The sequence below is a fragment of the Myodes glareolus genome, chromosome 2, assembly GCF_982192425.1.
Source record: "Myodes glareolus chromosome 2, mMyoGla1.1, whole genome shotgun sequence".
Lineage (NCBI taxonomy): Eukaryota > Metazoa > Chordata > Mammalia > Rodentia > Cricetidae > Myodes > Myodes glareolus.
Window position 1 is genome coordinate 74580520 of NC_142027.1, and position 24114 is coordinate 74604633.

Genomic DNA, 24114 nt, shown 5'->3' on the forward strand with positions numbered 1-24114 from the left:
GCCTTTAGTCCTGATGCCTGGGCGGCAGAGGCAGATTGACCTCTGTGACCTCAAGGCGTGGTAGTATATGCCTTTGGTCCCAATGCCTGGGAGGCAGAGACAGGCAGATCTCTGTGAGTTCAAGGTGATGTAGCACACGCCTTTAATCCCAGCGCACTTGCTTGGTAACTCTCTACTGCTGCGTCCCTGCCTACTCCCGAGGCATCATCTGGGATAATGGGCAGCGGACCAATCCAAGAGTGACACGTCAGAAGCGAGGACTGTTTCCTTTATAAGGGCTGGGTTCCCCTCATTCTGGGTCTCTGCCATGTAAGCTTATGCTCTCCCTCTCAAGACGCATAAAGCTTTACTGCAGAAGAATCCTAAGTGTCCCGCGTCGTTCTTGCGGGCGAGATGGTAGCGCGGGACAGAAATTGAAGACAGATAATTATATTTATAGTTTTCCTTAATTATGATAAAAGATAAATTAGATATGAACCTTCATAAACATAAATAGAACAAATATTGTAAGGATAATTCTTGCTTGATACCAGTTTTGTTATATGTAATTTCATTATATTAAAGTTAAAACCTTTCCTTTTATTTAGACAGAAAAGGGAAGATATGGGATTCACCTATATGTGCTGTGAATTTGTTTTATTACAATTCCTAATAAATAAACTGGTTTGGCCTATGGCAGGGAAGAATAGAGCTAGGCAGGAAAATTAAACTGAATGCAGGGAGAAAGAATGAGGAATCAGGGAGATGCCATAAATCTGCTGAAGGAGAAAGATGCTAAAACCTTTCTGGCAAGCCACAACCTCGTGGCAATACATCGATTAATAGAAATGGGTTAATTTAAGATGGAAGAGCTAGGTAGGAATACACCTAAGCTATTGACAAAGCAGTCTTGTGATTAATATAGTTTCTGTGTGATCATTCAAGTCTGGGCAGCTGGGAAATGAATGTGCTGTTTACGGTTACAACCTGCTCAAACATAAAACAAGAAAATCATTTTTAAATGATTAGTGTACACCAGACATTCCAGGTATATATGCATATATATTTTTAAAGAATATATATTTAAATATGTACATATTGCACATATATGAATGATACCTTTAAATATGTGCATATGCACATATATATATGAATGTTATCTTTAATATATATTCTTTAAAAATTTGGGTGTTTTCAGAAAAAAAAAAGAAGTAGACACCAATAAAGGCATGTGGCCCAGGTGATTCAGTCTCCCAGAATGCCTCTATTACAGTTTTCTCAAAATTCTGCATTTGAAACAACTTCAAAGCTTCTAGCTGAGATGGTCCAGTGTCACAAACTACTCTAACCAAGACTTTAGATAAGCTCTATACTTTCCAATAACAGAGACAAAAGAAAAAATAATACAGCTAAGTCCTTCCAGATCTTGACTATCTATTATCCCAATTTTCTCAGGGTACCCTAAAAATGCCTTTACCTCCAGGCAAAAGAAGCAGCCTAGAGAACACAATGCCCACATTCTCAAAAGGTAGGATGGATAGTTTTTGGTTGTTCAGTGAGATATAAATGTTTGTCATCATTGAGGAGTATTGTTTACAAGTTGTTGGTCATAGTCAGGGAAAAAGTTAAAGATTAGACTCATGAATCTTTTTCTAAAGGTATAGTATAGAAATAATGGGATAAAGAGGTGGATTGTCAATTCTACTTTTGAACTATAAAAACAACTACTAGTCTCAAATATTTATACTGGTATGTATTTTTGTATATTGATACAAATTTAAGGTTATTTTAGTTCTACTGAGTAAGAGTAAGAAATCTATGTAGCTCATTTAACAATGCAATGTAAATTTATAGTCTCTGAAAATTATTGTTATAAACTATTTAGGATAGTTTAAAAACATAGGTTAATAGCTGGTCATATATAACAATCAAATGTGTAGTTCTGTTAGGTATGTTTTCAATGTATTTTAGATAAATACAGAGATGTATTTTATATATTAAATGGTCTTCAAATATTACAGAAACCTACAGAAAGTGACACTTAAGAGGTTTTAATAACCTAAAATTTTTTATGACAGTGAGATATGTCTACTTTTTGGCAGCATCAATTTACTTCAAGGAAGGATGAAGGGCATCAAAGAACCTCCATGTGGAGTTTGCTTTCTTTGTGGCAAAAATAGCCACTGGGTAAAGAAACTATGCTTGTCTTGACTTATGACAGTATGCTGTCCAAATTGGACAATTAGGACACAAATGAAAGTGACTGCCAAATTTTGTAAAGAGAAGATAAAACAGTCCTTCAAAACTCCTGCTTCACAGGAAAGTCTTTAAGATAGTCTAGGCCTGTAGGTCAAAGATGGGTGTCCCAACATGGCAGGAACCTTGTGTTATTGTTCAGGCAGTCACTGGTTTCTGTCATTTCTACATTTTTGAAAGTTGTTTGATCTGTACATTCTGTTTACTCAGGTAATATTATACCCTTCTCAGGTCCTTGATGTGTTTGAGAACTTTATATTCATAGTAAAAGTTTTCCGTGTCACCAAATTCAAAAAAGAGGTGTAAAGTCTATAAAGTTGAGAGACATAAAATCTTAAGTTGTTTATCTAAGTTGTTTTAAAGTCTAAAAAAGATAGTTTTAGGATACTAATACAAGTTATAATAGAAATTGTTTAGGTATAAAACTTTAAACTCATCAAAATAGGACAGATAATAAAGAAACTTTTCCAAATCTTCAAAATAAAAATGTACTGGATATTATAAATGTAATTCTTACTTGATAATTGTTTCTGTTATATATAGTTTTACTGTATTAGAATTAAAACCTTTCCTTCTCATTTAGACAAATGTGGAAATGTTGTGGGATATTTGTACTCTATGTAAAGATGTATTGCTGTGATGGGTGTAGTAAAAAGCTGAATGACAAAAAATAGGCAGAAAGTATAGGCTGAACTTCTGGAGAGAAAGAGGGACAGAGAGAGAGAGAGAGAGAGAGAGAGAGAGAGAGAGAGAGAGAGAGAGAATGCTAGGAAGAAGAAATGCAGAGTCGCAAACCAGTTGCAGAAGATAGACACTATAGGGATGAGGTAACAAACCTCATGGAAGAAATGTAGATTGGAAATATGGGTTAATTTAAGTTTTAAGAACTAGTTAGGAACAAATCTGAGCTAAGGCAAAGCTTTGATAATTAATAGTAAGTCTCCATGTCATTACTTGCAGGCTGGCAGTCCTGATGAGAAAATACTACTACATAAACTCCACAGGAACACGAATAAATATTTTAATCTGGAAGAAGGCAAACACAAAGCAACATGTGTTTTGAATCCTCACAGGGAACTAGAAAGCATAGTCCTTCAACTGGTTCCACAACACACTGCCTACCAACTTTCCAAATTCGCTCCAACATACTATCCTTGCGAATATTTGGCTTTAGTTTTGCTTCATTCAGTTATTCACATAACCTATTGTATGGTTTTTCTGGATTATTAGATACTTATTATATGACTTGGGGGTGGGTAGCTAGGTTTGTCTTTCTGCTTGAAGCTGATAGCTTTCTAAACATAAATCTGATTATACTCTTCCTTCCTGCTACTTTACTCATCAGAATCATGATAGGTAGCCAACACTGCACACGGAGAACTGAGAACTAAAAAATGAAATATTCCTTTGAAAGATCAGAGCAAGGTTAAAATAATGCAGAAGCTCCAGGACTGTTAGAAGAAAAACTACTATGCTCTTAAGAGAGAAAAGGAGAAGCTGGCCTTGGCGGTACACGCTCACAATGCCACCACTCAAGGGGCTGAAGTAGAGGTTGTGAGAGTTGTAACCAACGCAATCTGGACTACATAGTGAGGCCCTTTCTCAAAAACCAAAAGCAAATACACAGACCAAAAGGAAGTAAGAGGAAGCCTTTACCAAAGTCTGACCTGGCAGTGGACAATGGGAAATGACCATCCTATGATACTGTAGCCCTCAGAAGATGAATACCCATTGCTGGACCCCATTGACTCAGGGCAGGGAGCCTAGAAACAGAGGAGTAAATGGGGATGGTTTATTGAAATAAAGTTCTTATCAGAAATCTGTAAGAGATTAAAGAGAGACGAAAAGGGGGAAGGATGAAGTTGAATAAGAATGACTCAGAAGAATTTGGGGTGCTTAATAGAACTCCATATAAAACATTAGAGCCTGAGTGAGACACAGAGAATTTTCAATTTGCAGAAGAGAGACCAGAGCTTCTATATTCTCTCTGCCATCCACTGGCTACAGAGTAACCATTAGGGGAAGGAGGAATATGAATTCTTAAGCATCTCTGGTGAAATACTTCCATTTTATGAGAACAGTCTGACAGAGAAAGAAACTGTCAAACAAAATGTACACCAACCAAAGTCTGGCTGCACTATTCAGCTATCGGGATGAAACAGGTCCCAAGAACTTCTGCAATGTTGGCAATTTATATAACTCAGACGCGTTTTCTTCTAGAATTAAACTTTTTCCAGTTGGTCTGTGCTTCTTTACAAAAGAGTTGGTCTCAATTCCGGGAGATGTTTGTGAGGGAGGCATTAGCAGGAAAAAAAATTATAGCTTTCCCTGCTGCAGTTGGTCTCAGGCCTGCAAATGATACTCATCTTCTCTTTTACCCACAATTGTTGATTCCTCATACCTGCAGATGGTCCAGATGGTTTGTCTGGAGCGGTAACTCAGATCTTTATTCCCAAGAAGCTTTATTTTCTAGTTACCGTGTTTGTCCCAGACAATGATTACTATACTTTTTAATTTATAATTAACGTCGGGCAGTACCAAGACATACCTGCGGTTCACCCAAAAACCAAAAATATTCTTCCAAGCCCTTATTAAGTAGCAGCACCAGGTCACCTTAGATAATCTGACTAAATAACAATGTTCATATTAAAATATGTCAATATAAACCAAACTACCATATAAGTATTTTTTTCTGCTTGCGGGTCTATTAAAGAACTTAAAGTGTCAGGAATCAGTAATGCTTTTATATTTGGCAAAACTTTTAGGTTGTTCCTGTTTGCATCTCTGTTGCTATAATAAAATATTGGCTAAAATAAACCACATTGGGAGGAAAGAGTTGTTTGTCTTACCTTCCCTTATTGTTCTCCATTGTCGAAGACCAACTTCATACGAAGGTTATACGTTCCAGGGTAGGAACATGAGGATTACAATTATTAAGCAAAAGGAACAGGGATATAAGAGAAATAAGAGACAGAAACACAAAATAACATTGAGAGGGACATTCATTAAATACTGAATCTGTCCTTGTTTATTTTTCACAGGCTTATATACTTCACTCCAAAAGGGGAGGGGTCAGGCAACAGACTTCATTAACATGATATATGGAATAGACTTGATTTCTCTGACCTGTTGTCCTCGTGGAGCAGATCTACCTCTATACTCAAAATACTAATTACCCACACCCTAAGTCAGAATCTCTTGTTTGTGGCCACATTTGTTGTCAACAGTTTGAAAGAGCAAAAACAAGCTCAAACTCACTGACCTCCAGCCAAGGTGGAACAGGGTCACTTCTGGGGGCCCTCACACGTCATCGCTGAGGGCAGAATGTGGAGCTGAAGGAAAGCTACATACAGGCTTGCCTGCTGAGCTTGCTCTCTTACACAACCCAAGACCACCTACACAGGGGTGGGACTTTGCATAACAGCCATTAATCAAGAAAATGCTTCACAGACATATCCAAAGACCAATCTGAGGAACCGAGGTTCCCTCTTTCCAGATGACTCTATATTGTGTCAAGTTACCAAGCCTTAACCATGGTCCCAGAAGCAAACTACCCCTCCCAGAGAAGTAGGTTTCCCTGGACTCACAGGATCAAAGATGAAGAGAAAGAAGTACTAAATGCTCATATCCAGCCCTGCGGTGGTATTGAAATACAGTTATGGTTCCCTCCATCTTTTCATTTCTGAATTGACAAATCTATCTGTTGAGGACCCAACACTATATAACAGACCTTGATGTCTTAGTTAGGGTTTCTATTGCTGTGAAGAGACACTATGATCTCCACAAGTCTTATAAAAGAAAACGTTTAATTGAGGTGAAGGCTTACCCTATCATAGGTTTAGTCCATTATCGTCACGGCAGGGAACATGGTGGCTCAGAGTATGTTGCCATGCAGACACGGTGCTAGAGAATTCTACATCTTGATCCAAAGGCAACAGGAAGTGAACTGAGACACTGGGTGTGGCCTGAGCATATATGAGACCTCAAAGCCCAGCTCTACAGTGACACACTTCCTCTAACAAGACCACACTTCCTAATAGTGCCACTCCCTTTGGGGGACATTTTCTTTTAAACCACCACACTTGATTTAGGTCAAATGCCCTGTTTCCTAAGGGACAGTGACCTCATTTCATGCTGTCCTTTCTAAATTAAAGCTGCACACTACAACCTTTAAGAGAAGATAACAGTCCTCATCATGGTAGAGAGGGAAACAGGCAGTGATGCTGGGCTGCTGCCAGGTTCAAATCTTCAAAGGTCTTTCGTTGGTGTTACCCTTCCACCATCGACGGCTATCTCCCCCAAAATTCTACAGCTTCCCAAAATAGTTGCACCTGTGGGAAGCCAACATTCAAATATGGAGACCACTTCAGATTCCGGCTGTACCACTGATTAATTAGGATCTCTAATTATCAAATGTAAAAATGCAGAATCAAGAATTCCTCATTCCAAATTAAGTTGGCTGCCCTCCAGGCCTAAGTCAAGGTTAGATAGGAACAAGAAGCTCTGAGGCACTGTTGCCTAGAAGATTGACAAGAGATCATTATTATGGACTGTTCTTAAAACTAGATGAAGGATTGGAAAGTGTCCACTACCAAACATTATCAGCATTGGCGGTAACAAGTTAAAACGGATGTAGCCATTGCGAATGCAAGCTAGTGTTGCGTATTATTTGCTGCCCCGTCAGTATGCTTGCATTTTCTGTCAGCCACCAGTTGAACACCATTCTGATTACCATGATGCAATCTCACACTAGTTTGTTCAGGATGGAAAACTTCCCTTCCTGCATACCAGTGCTGCATAGAGCATCTGCATGTGATGTGGTGTTCAGGATGGGAAAGTTCTCTTCCTGCATGCCAGTACTGCACACAACATCTGCATGTGATGTGAAAGGTGTATTTGGTTATCATACCTGCTGGCCAGATATCAGGGCTTGCATTCATGTAACTTATGTCTGTTAGGGTCTGAGGGAAATCCCCAAAGAAGACCAACAGCCACATAAGCAATAACAAGAGTGCTTCATTAATTCCAACATGGGATAGCACTTGACAACCCCCAAAGAAGGTCACAAGCTCCTTTAAAGTGGAGTTAGGGAAATTCCAGAGAGGAAGGACTATTCTGTGGCTGATTGGTGGAGGAAAGATTAGTATAGGGGCTGATTTGTGGAAGATCTCAGTGGTAGGGACCTTACAGCAGCAGGGTAAAGAAAGTTGTCTTTAGCCTGAAGAAGTCTGGGGTCATCTGCTGAGCTAGCAGGAAGGTTTCCAGAGGTGCTTGCTGATGGTCACCTATAAGTTGTGATTTTCATGAGACCTGCTTGCTCAGCTCTGCCCCATTCTAGGGAAGTGACAATAAGGTCTGGTCTCTGGCAGGGCTCAGGTCTGCTTCCCCTCCTTCCAGCCTTTTCAATATCCTAACTAATAATGACCCCACATTATAAAGGCAGCAATGCTGCCATTTGGATGTGTCCAAGAGAAACCCTAATGCTCTTTCATTAAGGGAAAAGGTAGCTGTTCCTTATGAGGAAATAAAATCACCTGCCATGGCTGCAAGCACGCACTTAGAACAAATTTACCCGTGAATTTATAAAGAAAGAAAGAAAAATCTCCTCACTGTGTTTGTTATTATGCCTAAAACTATAAAGATTAAATTTGATTATACAGCTTGATAAATTTTTAATCAGTCTAAATAGGCTCTAAAACTGTGTATAATGTGCACATTATATGTACTTCTGTATGCTGCAGAGATTATATACACGTATATATTTGGTTTTTCAAGATAGGGTTTCTCTGCAGCTTTGGAGCCTGTCCAGGAACTAGCTCTTGTAGACCAGGCTGGCCTCGAACTCACAAAGGTCCACCTGCCTCTGCCTCCCAAGGGCTGGGATTAAAGGCGTGCGCCACCACTGCCCAACTGAGAATTAGATATTTTGAACCATTTGTTTCTTATTACAAATGAGTGACCTAGCAAAAGCTGTGTCCACTCTCTATGTCCCATCACCACCATTTAACTGGGCTTGCTTTGGTGGGGCTCTTTCGTTACATCAGTTCATTCTGGACTCATAACAGCATACTGAGATGGACAGAGCCCAGAGGTTGTTTTGTGGGGTTTTGTTTGTTTGTTTGTTTGTTTTTACTTCCTCTATTAGCTCTTCCTCTACTAGATTTTCAAAAGAGTGAGCTTGAATTGAATGGCATCTAGTGAGACCTTGCTAGAGAGACGGGAGTCTGAGACACTTGTAATCCAATTCTCCTAATCCTGCTGGGCCCGCTTAATGGTTAGGCAAGATGTATCTCTTTGTTTTGTAATGACCGTGGCAGGCTGCCGAATTTATGATTCAAGGCATAAGCTTGTCCGCAGGTCAGAGTAAACAGTTTTCTTCATGTTTCCTCGGTGTCTCTTGTTTCCTTTCCATGGCAAGAATCTGTCTGGTTCCTGTGTTTTGAGCATTCTCCCATGCACATGCGTGCTTCTAATGGCTTGGATGCCTTCAAACTCTTCTGATGGGGCTTGCCAAAGATTCTACATCACAGGACACCTTTACCTCATGGAAATAATCCTTGTGCCACTACAGGAAGTGTGAGGTCACATGAGCCACATGGCTGGACAGTGTGAACTACGCATAGACAGCCCGACGTACCCTTTCTTGCTCTAGCCCCTCCTGAAATGTAGAAGCTGTCCACATCACGTGCTAAATACTTCAGTCCTGTATTCCCACATGTGGTATTTGCTGCAATTTACTTCCCTTTAAGTGGTTGGAGATGGAACATGCAACAGCTTTATGCTTTAGTTTGGAAGGCTTCCCCCTGTGTGAACAAGACCACCGAATACCCACAAGCATCATAGACGTTACAAGGCTCTAAGTCTATGGGAGGCTTATCGCCCGTTCTCTGGAGCTCCTGTGTCTTATCCTGACATCCAGTTTTCCTTTGTGAGCTGTAAATTAAACTTCTTTGAAGTCCTGCGAGTCTCACAGTTAAGTTTAGATGGGGCTGTTCCCTAGCTGATAGGATCTCTGTGTGCACAGGGTGAGAATCACTTCAAAGGTTGTCTAGGAGGACCTTTCAGCACCCCGGTTTTCAATGAATAATTAGTTATCTTCTCTAGGGAATGTCCCAAAAGTTTCTCACAATAGCTTCTCAGTTCCACATTGCTTCATTTTACTATCACTTCCCCAGTATTTACTATGGAAACAGCTGTTAGCATTCCCTTATCTCAGGGATGGTGTCTTAATTGCCACACAGCCAGGACATCACGGAATACAAAATTAAAATTTTAGCATCTGTTCCATGGTGCATTTCTGACAACCATCCTAAATTGAGTTGTTTTAGAACTGAAGTTCGCGACAGGGTGTTTTAGGCAATTTATTTATACTATCAAAATAAGCCTTTAAAGCAGAAATGAAGACAAGACAGAATGAAGCACCAGGCTAGGTTACTGCAAACTGAGTTCCAGTGTGCAGCTCTGAAAGTCCTGCCGGTCAGCTGCCCTGTGGTCGCACTGCCTGTGCACGAAGGCTGACCTGTTGCAGGTCTACAGCATTCTGAGCGCAGACTGTCTCATTTAGGATACAGAACAGGTCTCAATGTCTTAACAGTCAAGGGTTTCTTTGTTTGCTTGTTTGTTTTCTTAGCAGCTAACATCTGTAGAACCTAGGGAATGGTATATCCTCCCACCCAAAGAAGGATGGGTCAGTGTTGGCTTGGTTAGGGGTTCTTCCACTGTGGTGAATGCCATGCCTAAAAGCAACTGAGGAAAGAAAGGGGCTATTTTATGTTATAATTCCAGAAGTCGGGACAGAATCTGGAGGCAGAAATGGGAGCAGATACCATGGAGGAGTGTTGCTTGCTGACTTGCCTTTCTTGCTTGCTCAGCCCACTTCCTTTCTTTTTGTGTGTGTTTGTTTGTTTGTCTTAATTTTTATTTATTCTTCTCCTATACAATACATCTGTACCACAGACTCCCTTCCCTCCACTCTTCCCATTTGTCCCCACCTCCCCTCTTCTCCAGATCTCCCTGCCCCATCTCCCTTCCCCCACGCAAGGAAAGAGCAGGCTTCCCAGTATCATCAACCAAGTATGGCACAAGATACCTTAAAACCAGGCACAAACCCTTATGTCAAGGCTAAATTAGACAACCCAGCAGGGGTAAAAAGGGTCCCCAAAACAGCCAAAAGCGGCAGAAAAACCCCAACTCCTACTGTTAGAAGTCCCTCCAAAGCACTAAGCCAACAACCATAGCATATATGCAGAGTATCTAGGGCAGACCCATGTAGGCTCCTCAATTCCACCTGCCCAGGAGAGGCACTGCTCCCCCTCAAGTAAGTGGACCCACCTTCAACAACCATTATTCAACAAAATTTACTACACACACACACACACACACACACACACACACACACACACATGTCAGGTGTCCTGCTTGTCACTTTCTGTCTTATTTCCTTGAGACATGGTCACTCCCTGAACTTGTAGTGAGGATGGTGTTCTTTTTATGGGTTGTTTTATGTCCACTTGACCCAAGCTAATATCACTGGAGAGGCGGGCACCTCAGCTGGGAAAATGGCTTCATAAGCTCAGACTGCAGGCAAGCCTGTAGATTGTTTTCTTAATTAGCGATTGAAGGGAGAGGGTCCATCCCTTTGTGGGTGGTACTCTCCTTGGGCTGGTGGTTCTGGGTTCTTTAAGAAAGCAGGCTGAGCAAGTCATGTTGAGCAAACCAGTAAGCAGCACCTGTTCACGGTCTCTGCTTTGGCTCCTGCCTCCGGGTTCCTGCCCTGCTTGATTGAATTCCTGTCCTAATTTCCTACAGTGATGAACAGCGCTGTGGAAGTGCAAGTCGATAAACTATTTCCTCCGTAAGTGGCTTTGGTTGCAATGTTTCATCACAGCCACAGAAACCCTAATTTCCTAATTAGGACCACTGACTCTCACCAAGCCCCGCAGATCCTCCTGTCTCTGCCCTTCTCCCAGAGTGGATTGACAGGTGCATGCAGCCACACTGGCTTTTTATGTGAGTTCCAGGAAATTTGAAGTCAGGTCCTCATGGTTTAACAGCACATGCATGATCTTGGAGACTGAGCTATCAAGCGGATTTCAAGAAAAGCCTTTATTTATCTTTCTTTGTTTCGTTTTCATGGTTTTATTACAAGGTTTCTTTCAGGTCCCTGTTACCTCCAATAGAATATGAGCATTTTGTTATGGTATTTCTGGTCCTTCAGAAATAATGAATCTTTGAAAAATAGGAAAAGCTGAATAAGTGTTAGAAAAGATGAATGCACCAGATGTGGAAAAAAAAACTAAAGAATCTACATAAAAAGGAGCTCATTTTACTTTCCCAATGTCAAAAAAGAACTCCAACTTATAAGGAGACTGCAGGAAAGTGTACTGTTCTCAACAAGGATGTCCAACATGAATGCCGTTCAGAGTTAAAACTGTACCGTGTGCTGCAGTGTCCCTGTGGGGGTTTGAGTGAAAACAGCACCCACTGCTTCACAGGAAATAGCACAGTTTGAATGGCTTTGGACCTGTGGCCATGTTGGAGGAAGCATGTTACCGGTTCTAGACGTTGAAATTTCTAGGGCCCAAGCCAGGACTATTGGCTTTCTCTCTTACTGATGTCTGAAGATCTGGATGTCGAACTCTCAGCTCCTTCTCCAGCACCATGTCTGCCTGACTGCTGCCTTGTTATCTGCCCTGATCATAATGGACTGAAACTCTGAAACTGCAAGCAAGTCCTTTCCTTCATGGGTGTTGCTCAGATCATGATGCCTCTTCATAACAGTACAACTTTGACAAAGACGGTAGCAAAGACAAATGGCATACTGGATATATAAGAGAAAATTATGTAGACATATACATTTTAGTTCTTATGACAATGTCTCAATTATACCCATAGTCCTTTGACAGTAAGGATGCATGCATTAGTATTAAAGTATTTTAAGGTATTCATCTGATGGCGTAAGTCCCACACCAGTTTGGAATTATGATTAGTAGAATGGTTATTTATTCAAAGGGGAAAAAAATCTTACAGATTACCGTCCCAGACAACAGCCCCTCTGCATGAACAGGAAAGGAGTCTAGGAGCCGGAAGCAGAGCCAGAAGCCAGAGAGAGAGTGGAAGACAGCCGCTGCTTTTTTAAAGAGAGAGAGAGACCATGCCCCTATGGGCTATTGACTGAAGGAGTGGAAGGAGCTCCCGCAGCATCTACCCCTTTTGTTTAAGTAAGAGAGTTCTAAGCCTACTATGAAATTATATACAATAAGTACAAACCTGCGAAATTATATACAATAAATACAAATATCCTATTCTAACTAGCTTAAGTCTTGTATAACAAATAACTTGGCCAAGTCATAAGAGGAAAGTAACTACATTTATATAATCTTCAATCCCATCGAAGATCTGAGAAGGGAAATAATGTTACCTGAGTAATTAGGAAGTACAATCAAACAACTTCCAGAACATGTAACAAATCACAGAGACAACTGGCTACCTGGGCAAACACCTAAAATCATTGTCTGTCTTTATTTGTGCAGGTATACCCATGATGGCCATAACTTCCAATAAATGTGTGATTACCGAATCAGCCTTTTCGGAGCTCAGGGCAGTTGCCCATTGAAAACCTGAATATGTATCTATGGTGTGGTGTACATATTTTAATTTACCAAATTCCATAAAGTGGAACACATCCATCTGCCAGATTTTATTCCTTTGAGTACCCTTTGGGTTACTCCCTGCAGGCAACGGTGTTTGATTATAGAATGAACAAGTAGGACATCTCTTTATAATGTCCTTAGCTTGTTGCCATGTAATGGAAAACTTTCTTTAAGCCTGTACTATTGATGTGATGTTTTTTATGAAATTCTGAGGCCTGCAGAACACTTCCAATCAATAATTGGTCAATTTCAGCATTACCTTGTGCTAGAGGGCCAGGCAGACCGGTGTGAGACCAGATGTGTGCTATGTACATTGGACAAAGCCTCTTCCTAATTATGTCCTGTACCTGGATAAACCATGAAGTCAACTCTGTGTCATCTGGTATGAATTCAGCAGTTTCGATATGCAAGATAACTCTTTCTGCATATTGTGAATCTGTAACTATATTAAGAGGTTCTTTAAAATCCCTTAGCACCATAAGAATGGCATATAATTCTGCCTTCTGGACAGAATTATAAGGGCTTTGTTCCACCTTACTCAATTCTTCCGATTTATAACCTGCTTTCCCTGATTTATTTGCATTGGTATAAAATGTCTGGTCTCCAGTTATGGGAGCATCATGTACAATTCTAGGAAGAATCCAAGAAGTTCTCTTTATGAGGTTAAGTCTATCACTTTTGGGATAGTTGTTGTTAATTTCTCCCAAAAAATTAGCACAAGCTCTTTGCCATGGTTCATTATCTTCCCATAACTTTCTTATTTCCTCAGTAGTAAAAGGCACAATAATTTCTGCTGGGTCTATACCTGCTAGTTGACGAAGTCTCAGTTTACCTTTTATAATTAATTCAGAGACATTTTCTACATAAGTTTTTAATTTTTTACTTGGTTTATGAGGTATAAATATCCATTCTAAAATAATATCTTCCCTCTGCATTAAAATCCCTGTAGGAGAAATTCTGGAAGGCAGTATGACTAGGATGGAACTAAGATTCGGGTTGACCCTATCCACATGTGTCTCCTGTAATTTTTCCTCAATCATTGTCAGTTCCTTTTCTGCTTCAACTGTCAATTTTCTGGGACTATTCAAATCTTTATCACCATCTAAGGTTTTGTTTAAATGAACTATTAGATCAAGTGTTATCCCAACAGCTGGTCGTAGACTGGAAATGTCTCCTAACAATCTTTGAAAGTCATTAAGAGTCCGTAACCGGTCTCTCCTAATTTGTGCCTTTTGCGTTCGAATTTTCTCTAATCCTATTCTGTAACCTAGGTAATTAATTGAATCTCCTCTTTGAATCTTTTCAGGGGCAATTTGTAATCCCCACCTAGGCAAGACTTTCTTTACTTCTTCAAACATACTTTTCAAAGTATCTATATTTGAATCAGATAATAAAATGTCATCCATGTAATGATAAATTATGGACTTGGGAAATTGTTTATGAATTATTTCCAATGGCTTATTAACAAAATATTGGCACAGTGAGGGACTATTGAGCATCCCCTGTGGGAGGATAGTCCATTGATATCTCCTAGTAGGCTGAGAATTATTATAAGTAGACACTGTGAAGGCAAATTTTTCTCTATCCTTTTCTTGCAAAGGGATAGTGAAAAAACAATCTTTCAAATCAATAACTATAAGAGGCCATCCTCTTGGTAATAGAGAAGGCAAAGGAATTCCAGATTGTAGCAGATCCATATGTTGAATTACCTTGTTGACAGCTCTTAGATCTGTCACCATTCTCCATTTACCAGATTTCTTTTTTAGAACAAACACAGGAGAATTCCAAGGGCTGGTTGATTCTTCAATATGGTTAGCATCTAGTTGCTCTTGTACCAGCTGTTCCAAAGCCTGTAATTTATCTTCAGCTAGAGGCCACTGTTTGATCCATATTGGCTTCTCAGTTAGCCATTTTAAAGGTAGGGCTGTTAGTACCTCTAAAGGTTTGCTATTGGCTGTATGTTCTTGTACAGCCTGAATGGCTGGTGACCTTTTTCCATAATACATCATTATATCCTACTCAGAAATGTGAGTTCCTGGAACTACAGGAATGTTAATCTGGGTATTCCATTGCTGTAGCAGGTCACAGCCCCATAAATTTATTGCAATATTGGCTATATATGGTCTTAGTCTTCCTATTTGCCCTTCAGGTCCTATGCATTCCACCCATCTTGTGCTTTATTTTACACGAGATAGGGTTCCAATTCCCAGGAACTGAACATCTACCTCTTGAAGAGGCCAATTCGAATGCCAAGATTCTGGAGTAATGATACTTACAACCACACCTGTGTCTAATAAGCCTTCAATAAAAATGTCATTTACACAGACTCTTAGCTTTGGTTTTTGATTGTTAATAGAAGTCTGCCAAAATATACATTTACTCTGTCCTACTGAGTTTTTTGATTCATTCTCCACATGTAATTCATCATTTAGACCAGTATTAGTTTTTACGCAGACATTGGAGTTTTCAATTTTCTTGGTGAGACACATTTTCCACTATAACTGGGAATGACTGGGCCACTTTTGGCTTGGGGGCCTGCGAGAGGTCCCTCAAGGAGTTTCCCGATGGTATCGGGTTGCCTTGTCTGTCTGTTGTTGACCTGCATTAGTTGAACCAATGTCGGCCTTTACCGCATCTCCTACATATACCTGAAGGCTGAGGTCTCCTACCTTTGTCATTCCCAGAGGAGATATTATTCCTAGAATTTCTTTGCCTGCAATCCCTTTTAAGATGTCCTAATTTACCACAATTAAAACACCTGGTAGTTTGATGTCTTCTCATAGCTTTGGAAATTGCTTCTCCTACCCAGGATTCATCATTATAGCTAAACGTCTCAACATTCATTGTATGCTGTATCCATTCTTCCATAGGTGCTGATCTAGATCTTAAAGGCCCAATTATCTTTTTACATTCTGTATTTGCATTTTCAAAAGCTAGAGATTCAAGAAGTATTCGTCTAGCTTCTGGGTCTGTTACCCTTATGTCCAGAGCCTTAATTAATCTTTGCACAAAGTCAGTAAAGGGTTCTCTCTGTCCCTGCCTAACCCTGGTATACGATTCGACCCTTTTTGCTGGATCTTGTATTATATTCAAAGCATTCAAGACTGCTTTGTGACATAAGGACAGCACTTATTCGTCATAAAGAGCTTGGACCTGTGGATCAGCATATGCTCCTACACCAAGAATTTGATCTTGGGAAACCTCCACACATTTTTGCTCTTCCCTGCTGTTCCATATGTTTGGATTCTTCTCTGAAATAAATTCCAAACATCAAGGAAGGTTCATCATCTAAAACTGCAGACACTAGCTGAGAGAAATCATGGAGGGTAGCTCTGACATTAGAAGTCCAAGTCCTTATCATTTCCTTAACAAATGCAGAGTGCAAGCTATAATTAATGACAGTGTGCTTAATTTCTTTTAAATCATTCATTGGTATTGGTGTCCATCTAGCTTTTTTTAACTTCCTTTGAGCCTTTAGAAGTTGACCCTTTGTCAGAATAAATTACAGGGTATGTCGTTAGAACCCTGGGTAAGCCAGTTCTAACAGCTGGTGGTGGCATTGTATCCTGTCCTTGTGCCTTCTTACTCTGTTCACCAGCTCCAATAATTTCTTCAATCATTTCTAATCTTTTTATCATTGTCTCCCTTAAATCCTGAATCTCCTGACCTACCTGTGTTTTTAGGAATTTCACTAAGGTATCAGTTTTTTGGTTCCCATTCTGGAGGTACATTTTGTTACCTTATCAAAACTTTGTGGTAACATCTGAACGTCAAATTCAACAGCCTGAACCCTTTCAGGTAACTTCCTAGTACCCTTGGATATGAAGTCAATTTTGTCTATCATAGTATCCACTTGTTCAGATAACCCCTGATTTTCAATAATTTTAATCCTTTCAACTAGTTGTTCATTATTAGTCCGTAAAAATTGTATCTTCCTTAATGATAAAATATTGAAAAGAAAACTGAAACCTAGTAACAAGTAAATTATATAGTCATATAAACCTTAGTCATATAAACCTTGCATGACATAATCCATTGTATTAATAAAGAAAACAGTAAAATTGGCGTGGGAAACAAAAACTGCCATATTACCTCTTGTCTAGTAGGCGGCGTTGTTGCCATGTCGCTACTAGAACCACTGCAAAGGTGACGGAAACAGGGTCCTGTTTCAGTGTCTGCCTTAGTATTTGTTAAAAACTAGGAAATATAAGTTGCTCAACAAAGAAAATGTAATTAAATCAATTCCATACACGGAACCAGAAACCTAGAATCCAGGGGTAGAAAAGAGCAACCCGGAAGCCGCGTATGCCTCCATATGACCGAGTTGCCCAGAGGGGTTGCAGCTTTTGGCAACTGCTGGCGTTCTGATTCACGCCACTCAAGCTCCGCACTTACAAGGGAAATTTAAAAACAACTCAGAAAAGAGCAAACCGGGCAGGCAGAGACTGTCCCGAGCCTGTGGAGCTCGGGAGGCGTGGGGTTTATTTGAACTGCTGTCTCTACACACAGGGCACAGGCTGCAGCTGAGGGAGGGCTCGTGACTAGCCGAGCTGGCGGCAAGCAGTTGAGTGGGGGGGAAAGGGGGGTTCTACAACCAAACGTTGGGTGCCAGATGATGGCGTAAGTCACAAACAATCCCACACCAGTTTGGAATTATGATTAATAGAATGGTTATTTATTCAAAGGGGAAAAATCTTACAGATTACCGTCCCAGACAACAGCCCCTCTGCATGAACAGGAAAGGAGTCTAGGAGCTGGAAGCGGAGCTGGAAGCGGAGCTGGAAGCCAGAGAGAGAGTGGAGGACAGCCGCTGCTTTTTTAAAAAGAGAGAGACCATGCCCCAATGGGCTGGTATCTCAGCGGCCATTGGCTGAAGGAGCAGAAGGAGCTCCCACAGCATTCATCTTAGCTCATGTGTTAACAAATGTAGAATGATACAGGCCCAATGGATTTCTTTTGTTTGGGTGTTGGATTATTTATCCTGAAATTTGCTGTGTAGGATATCTTAATTCCCAGATACCCCTCTGCTTCTGTCTCTCCAGTGCTGGAACTAAAGGCACAAGCCACCATACCTGACATAACCCAAAGATTTTTAAGAATATGTTTCTTTTTGTTTGTTTGTCTGTTTGTTTGATTGGTTTGGGAGTTTGGGGATTTTGTTTTGTTTTTCAAGACAGGGTTTCTCTGTGAAATCATCCTGGCTGTCCTAGAACTCACTCTGTAGACCAGGCTGGCCTCAAAGTTATAGAGATCCACTTGCCTTTACTTCTCAAGTGCTGGGATTAAAGGTGTGCACCACTGCCCAGCTAGAATATGTTTCTCTAAGTGAATATCCTTTAATATAAGTCTAGATCTGAACAATGGCCCTTCTCAGAGTTCCTAGAAAAGTGTTTCTTTCATTAAAAAGCCTCCTTTTTACCTAACACACTGGAGGGAAAAACCTCTTTCTAACTCACTCTTCGGGATGACCTTCGGAGCTATTGCATAACACTCAGGCTGGCATCACACACAGGAGGTCTCATCTGTTCACGTGCCTCACCAGGCACAAAGGTTTATTTGCTTGCCAATAAATAAATTCTGTAGGTTTTCTCACGCTGGCAGCTCTTCCCACGACACCCATATACTCCTTTCAACCATCCGACTAAAACAAGTCATGAAGATAGAACACTGTTTAAACATGTTTGGGATTAATAATATTCCAACCCAACTGGAAATACAAGCATTCCTTCAGTAGTTTTGTGTGTGTGTGTGTGTGTGTGTGTGCTTTGAAACCTCTGTGTGTGTGTGTGTGTGTGTGTGTGTGTGTGTGTGTGTGTGTGATTCAGAAGAGCAAACCTCAGGAACCACTTCTTACTTTCCACCATGTGGGCTATTGGAACTGAACTCGGATCCTTAGTCTTGGTGGATATAACCTGCTGAGCAGTCTCTCTGGTTCATCTCATTCCTGCTAGATCTAGTGAGCTCTATCACCACCGCTGGTTCATTTTCCTATTTTTACCCAAACTCATGACTGTGTGCAGTCACAGCATATCTTGGATCATCTCTATTTAGTGTTCTAGGACATAGTGTCTTGTTTTATTTTCAAGAAATATGGAATACTTCTCAGTTGCTGAGTGTTGCTTTGCAACCTTATCTTTTCTGCTATCTTAAGTCAGAAAGAAAATATTTATGAGTTGGGCTATAGAAAACATTTAATCTGGTCTTCTAAGTAAATAAAAATATTACAATCTAAGATCTCACAGATGACTAAGATACCATGCCATGAAGAAGACTGTTTTTCTAATAAGATTTTTCCTGTTTGTCCATTTATTGCATGCTGTAACTTCAGACACAGGTAATGTCTCTCTCATGCATTCATGATACATACAACTAAAAGTTTATGGCCTAAGTACATAGCATCTGGCACATTAACGGCAAGTGATTGATATCTTATTTTTTAAAATTCCTGATTTCTGTTATTTCACTGTTACTAATCAGAATTATATCAGAAGCACAATATCTGTAATATATTTACTTAGCTTCTTTTTTGTGTAGATTCTGTCTTAAAGAAAATAATTGTACATTGTAAAGTATTGACTCATCATGGTAGACAGAATAATAAATACCCCTGCCTGAAGATGTTCCCATCCAAATGCCTCACACTGGGGAATAAATTATGCTACATGGGTGAAAGTAGGGTGCTAAGGTTGCAAGTAGAATTAAAGTTTCTTGTCAATTACCAAAGGATTTCGGGGCAAACTCAGTGCTATATAACAAACTCAGTGCTTTATAGTCTTTATAGGAGAAAGGGCCAATGTGGTCCAAGAGGAGAAGCTCAATGTACAATCTCTACCTGTAAGAAAGTTTTAGCCAGGTGGTGGTGACACACGCCTTTAATCCCAGCACTTGGGAGGTAAAAGTAGACAGATCTCTGTGAGTTCAAGATCTACAAGAGGTCAATAAGAGCTAGTTCCAGGACAGGCTCAAAAGCTCCAGAGAAACCTTGTCTCCAAAAAGGAAGAAGGAAAGAAAGAAATTTAAGAAACTGAGGTAGTCTCATGGAAAGCCTTGGCACCAAGCTGCTGAACCAGATAACGCACAAAGCTTCTAGACACTAGTAAGAAAAAAAAGTTCCAGAAAAGCACACAGTCCTGTGGACAATTTTAACCCAATGCGACACATTTAGAGTTTTGAGAATCACATTTAAAACAGTAAATGTATTATTATTTATTTATTATGCATTGTAATATGTATATTGTTTAAAATTATTTAATTAGTTGTTGTTATAGTACCCAGAGAAAACTAATGAACTTTTTTTTACTATTGTTTGTTATTTTGTTTGTTTGTTTATTTATTTATTTGAGATAAGGTTTCTCTGTGTACCCTGGGCTATCCTGGAACACACATTACAGACAGTTTGGTCTTGAACTCACAAGAGATTTACCTTCGTCTGCCTCCAGGGTGCTAGGATTATAGGTGTGCCCCACCACGCCTGGTTGGTAAGCTTATATCTAGATATATAAACAGAATGTTTCCAAAGACGTGAAGATCGCATAGTTGGTAATGGTAAATACCATGCCATAACTCTGATGGTGCTATACACAACACCAGCATCTGTGAAGATAAACTGCTTTGTGTTCTTGTCCTCATGTCCTGTGTGTAGCTGAAGCTAGGCAGAACCCTTGCAATGTGGCAGGTGCAATAGAGGAACTTCATTTTTTTTTCATTGACTAATATTTACACACACACACACACACACACACACACAATTTGACTAATATTTATCACATTGGACAGCACAGCCCGGATCATAATGAAATATTTTTCCCTATAACCTGTCAAAGATTCACAAGGTAATACTGAACTGAATCAGAGACAAAACTCTGCCTGACCTAAGAACTGGAACTGTGTCCAGTCAACATTTAATGAAGCTGTGGGAACACAGCATGGGCACCGTGAATGCACACAGCAGAGGAAGACAGCTACCGGCCAGAAGGTCACGCTTTGCAGCTGACTTCTTCCGTTCAGGCTCCGCTGCAGCAAGGGCAGATGATTTCAGCCAGCAGACTGCTATCAGCACAACTGGCCCTGACCCAAGACATGGATGTCATCACAAGTCATACAGACAGCGATGCCTGTTCACTCCAGTCTGGGGAGCTTTTGTAACCATTCTGTTCTTTGGGACAGGCCTTTCCCTCTTGAGCCAGATTCCTAGTCCAGATGAAGACCTTCTGCTTGTTTCTTAAAACTTTGAATTAAAAAACAGTCCTAAATCTCAGTCTTGAAACAGTCTTGAAACCTCAATTCAAGCAGTCCCTTGAACATATACATTAATTGGGAATAATCTCTGGAATCTGTTGTCCCTTACAAATCCTCCACACTTTATATTATTGTCCTTTTTAATACAGTGAATCAGAGTTTCATCTCACTGGGTAAAATAATGTATATACAAAGAAAATAAAAAAGACAAGAATATATAATATGCTATAATTCGCCTTTAAACGTATATAATTACACATATTTTATATAATATTTAATGCAATTCCCTTCTAAAGTCCCAGAGGAAGAAGCATGGATGAGACTGATCTGCAAATCCAAAAACTTCAGCTTTACTTTACCTCCATCTTCAAAACTTTATAGCAGAAAGAGGGAGCGAAAGTCACAGTTTTCTTCCAGTGCTCTGCTCTGAAGTGATGTCATGCCGACACCTTATGTGGGGACACAATACTAACCGGCATTTTCAAAATGATCAGTGTTGGCTCAGAATAATCCCCCGAAGTCACGCAAATGAAGAGATCACTCATCTTTGAATTGTTTTCATTTTTTCCTGCAAAACCCAGACTCTCTTTGGGATACAAAATAATTTTCTTTCACTTATGCATCTCCACTGTTTCAGAATCCTCATAATTAAGGCCTGTAAGTCTTCTTATATCAGTTTACCCCTCTGGCCACACATTACCATAGCTGCCCAAAACATAAAGAGCCCTATTTTCCACTGTGATATTTTCCTATTTTCCAATTGACTTATAGCTTAGGGACTCAGCTTGTAGAATAATCCTGGAGGAGAGGCACAGAAAATAAGCTTCTGTTTTGATTCTTGTAGAGTAAGCTGAACTAAGCCATCTGCTTAGGAAGCCACTCCAGCTGAATTAGGATGCCATCCCTGTTCTTTAACGGGTCACGTGACATAAAATCCTTTACTTAACATGGGATTCAGTTTCCTTATTGGCAATGACAGCTCCCCAAATCAGTGGCTTCTTTGTGTACTGAGCAAGCTCGTAGAAGATAACAATTCTGTATTCACTGAGTACTGTCATGGTTAACTTTTTGTGTCCACATGGTCAGGCTATGATGACTTGCTATTTGATCAATACCTGCCCAGATATGGATGTCAAAGGTTTGTTTACGTATGGATAACATTTAAATCAGTAGATTGGAGTAAGCTCATCACACTTCAAAGTGTGACAGGAGTCATCCAATAAGGTGATGGCTTTGATACATCCAAAAGGGGGGAATTCTGTTCTGAATTGATAGATCAGTACTCTCCCAGGGTTTTCCAATCTCTCTCTCATTTTCTCTCTCTCTCTCTCTCTCTCTCTCTCTCTCTCTCTCTCTCTCCTTTCTGCCTGTTTCTCTCTCGCACTCTTTCACATACTCTCCTTAATAACCACAAACAACATGTCTACACCCTAGCCACTTGCTTTTCTGAAGTGTATTGACTAATATAGATGGTCTTGCATCATGAGACACAAAGTAAAATATTACAGCAGAGGTACCCTTGATTCTGTGAACAAATTAATGATATTTTACTGGTACCTCCTGTGTTAAAAGAACTTTTTCCCCATATAGCACAAACAAGGGACAGAGATTGTGGACCTTCATCAACTTGCTTCCAACTAAGTAGTTGCGCTTAAAACAGGTTTTGCAATTGGAATCCAAACTGTCTTCCTCCATTTTGCTGAAGAGAGATCTACAAGGTCAAGAGTAGAGGAGAAAATCTAAGAAAAAGTTTAATACTCGGATGACAGCTTTGCAGATATTTGGTCATGAAACTCACACACTAAGGACTGTGAGTTCTTCCCCTTTGATGGCCTCGTTGATCATATTTAACATTTTAGGGATTTTTGGGAATAACGTTTCAGTTTCTTATTCTAATCACAAAGTACACAGAACTCAGAGAAGAAAACTGCACGGTGCCTAGAGGGGAAACTTCACCTAATGTCAGAGCCCCATCTCTGGTGCCATTTCTGTTTCTGGGCACAGGCTGGTATATCCCTGATAAGAGAACTGCAAAAATGTTTCTATCTAACTGTCTATCTATCTCTCATCAATCTATCTATCTATCTATCTATCTATCTATCTATCTATCTATCTATCTATCTATCTATCTATCCAGTGTGCAATATGTGTATTGTATAGGTGCAATTGTACCTTGGTCAGGACATGGAGGTCAGAGGACAACATGAGGCAGGTCTCTTCTTCCACCCTGTGGATCTAGGGAATCAAACTTGATCATCAGACTTGTCAGCATGCACCTTTATGCTGAGCCATCTACAGGCCTGAGAGCTGCATATTTTGTCATCACGATAACTGTGTCATTAAATGGGACTTCAATAGAGTCAAGGCAAGAGAGGATTTTTCTGAACAATCATGAGGGCCATTTGCAAATGACAGGGTGAGCCAGTGTAGGGAATCTGAACTGTGTAAATAATAACAACTGCCATTTCATATTTACTTCCCATATGGTAGACAATTTGCTTAGACTGGTCCTTTTATATCCACCACAACCCTAGACTTTGATTCATTTAAAAGAGAGCAAGAATGTTGTGTGAACTTCTCAAGTTCCTCTATTATAGGTGTGTCAGGGTTCACAAAGTTGGTGTCATGAAAACATTTTTGAAATTAAAATATAATTACATCACTCCTCCTTTCCCTTTCTTCTTCCAGCCCCCTTGCATTTACCCCCTCCACCCTTGTGAGAACAAGCAATTGTGGGGCCTAGCCCCAATTCTTCTATCTGCAAAACAACTTCTGAACCTAGTGCTCAGAGAACATTGCAGAAGAGGGGGCAGAAAGACCGCAAAAGCCAGAGGAATGGGATGTCCACAGTGAGATTGCATCTCCTATAAATGCCAGGTAAGCTATAGCCATGAAGTCTCAACAACACAACTGCCTAAACAAGACCTACTCGGGCAAAGACTGTACCAGCAAACAAGTTAACATGGAACGGGGAAAGTCCATGGGGACT

General features: G+C 40.2%; 1 protein-coding gene across 1 annotated transcript in view; it reads right to left on the reverse strand.

The window, feature by feature from the left end:
* The window catches only part of Cldn16 (claudin 16), a 113560-nt gene that overhangs the window by 88565 nt on the left and 881 nt on the right, over positions 1 to 24114 (reverse strand). The gene's annotated exons all lie outside the window — the stretch shown is intronic.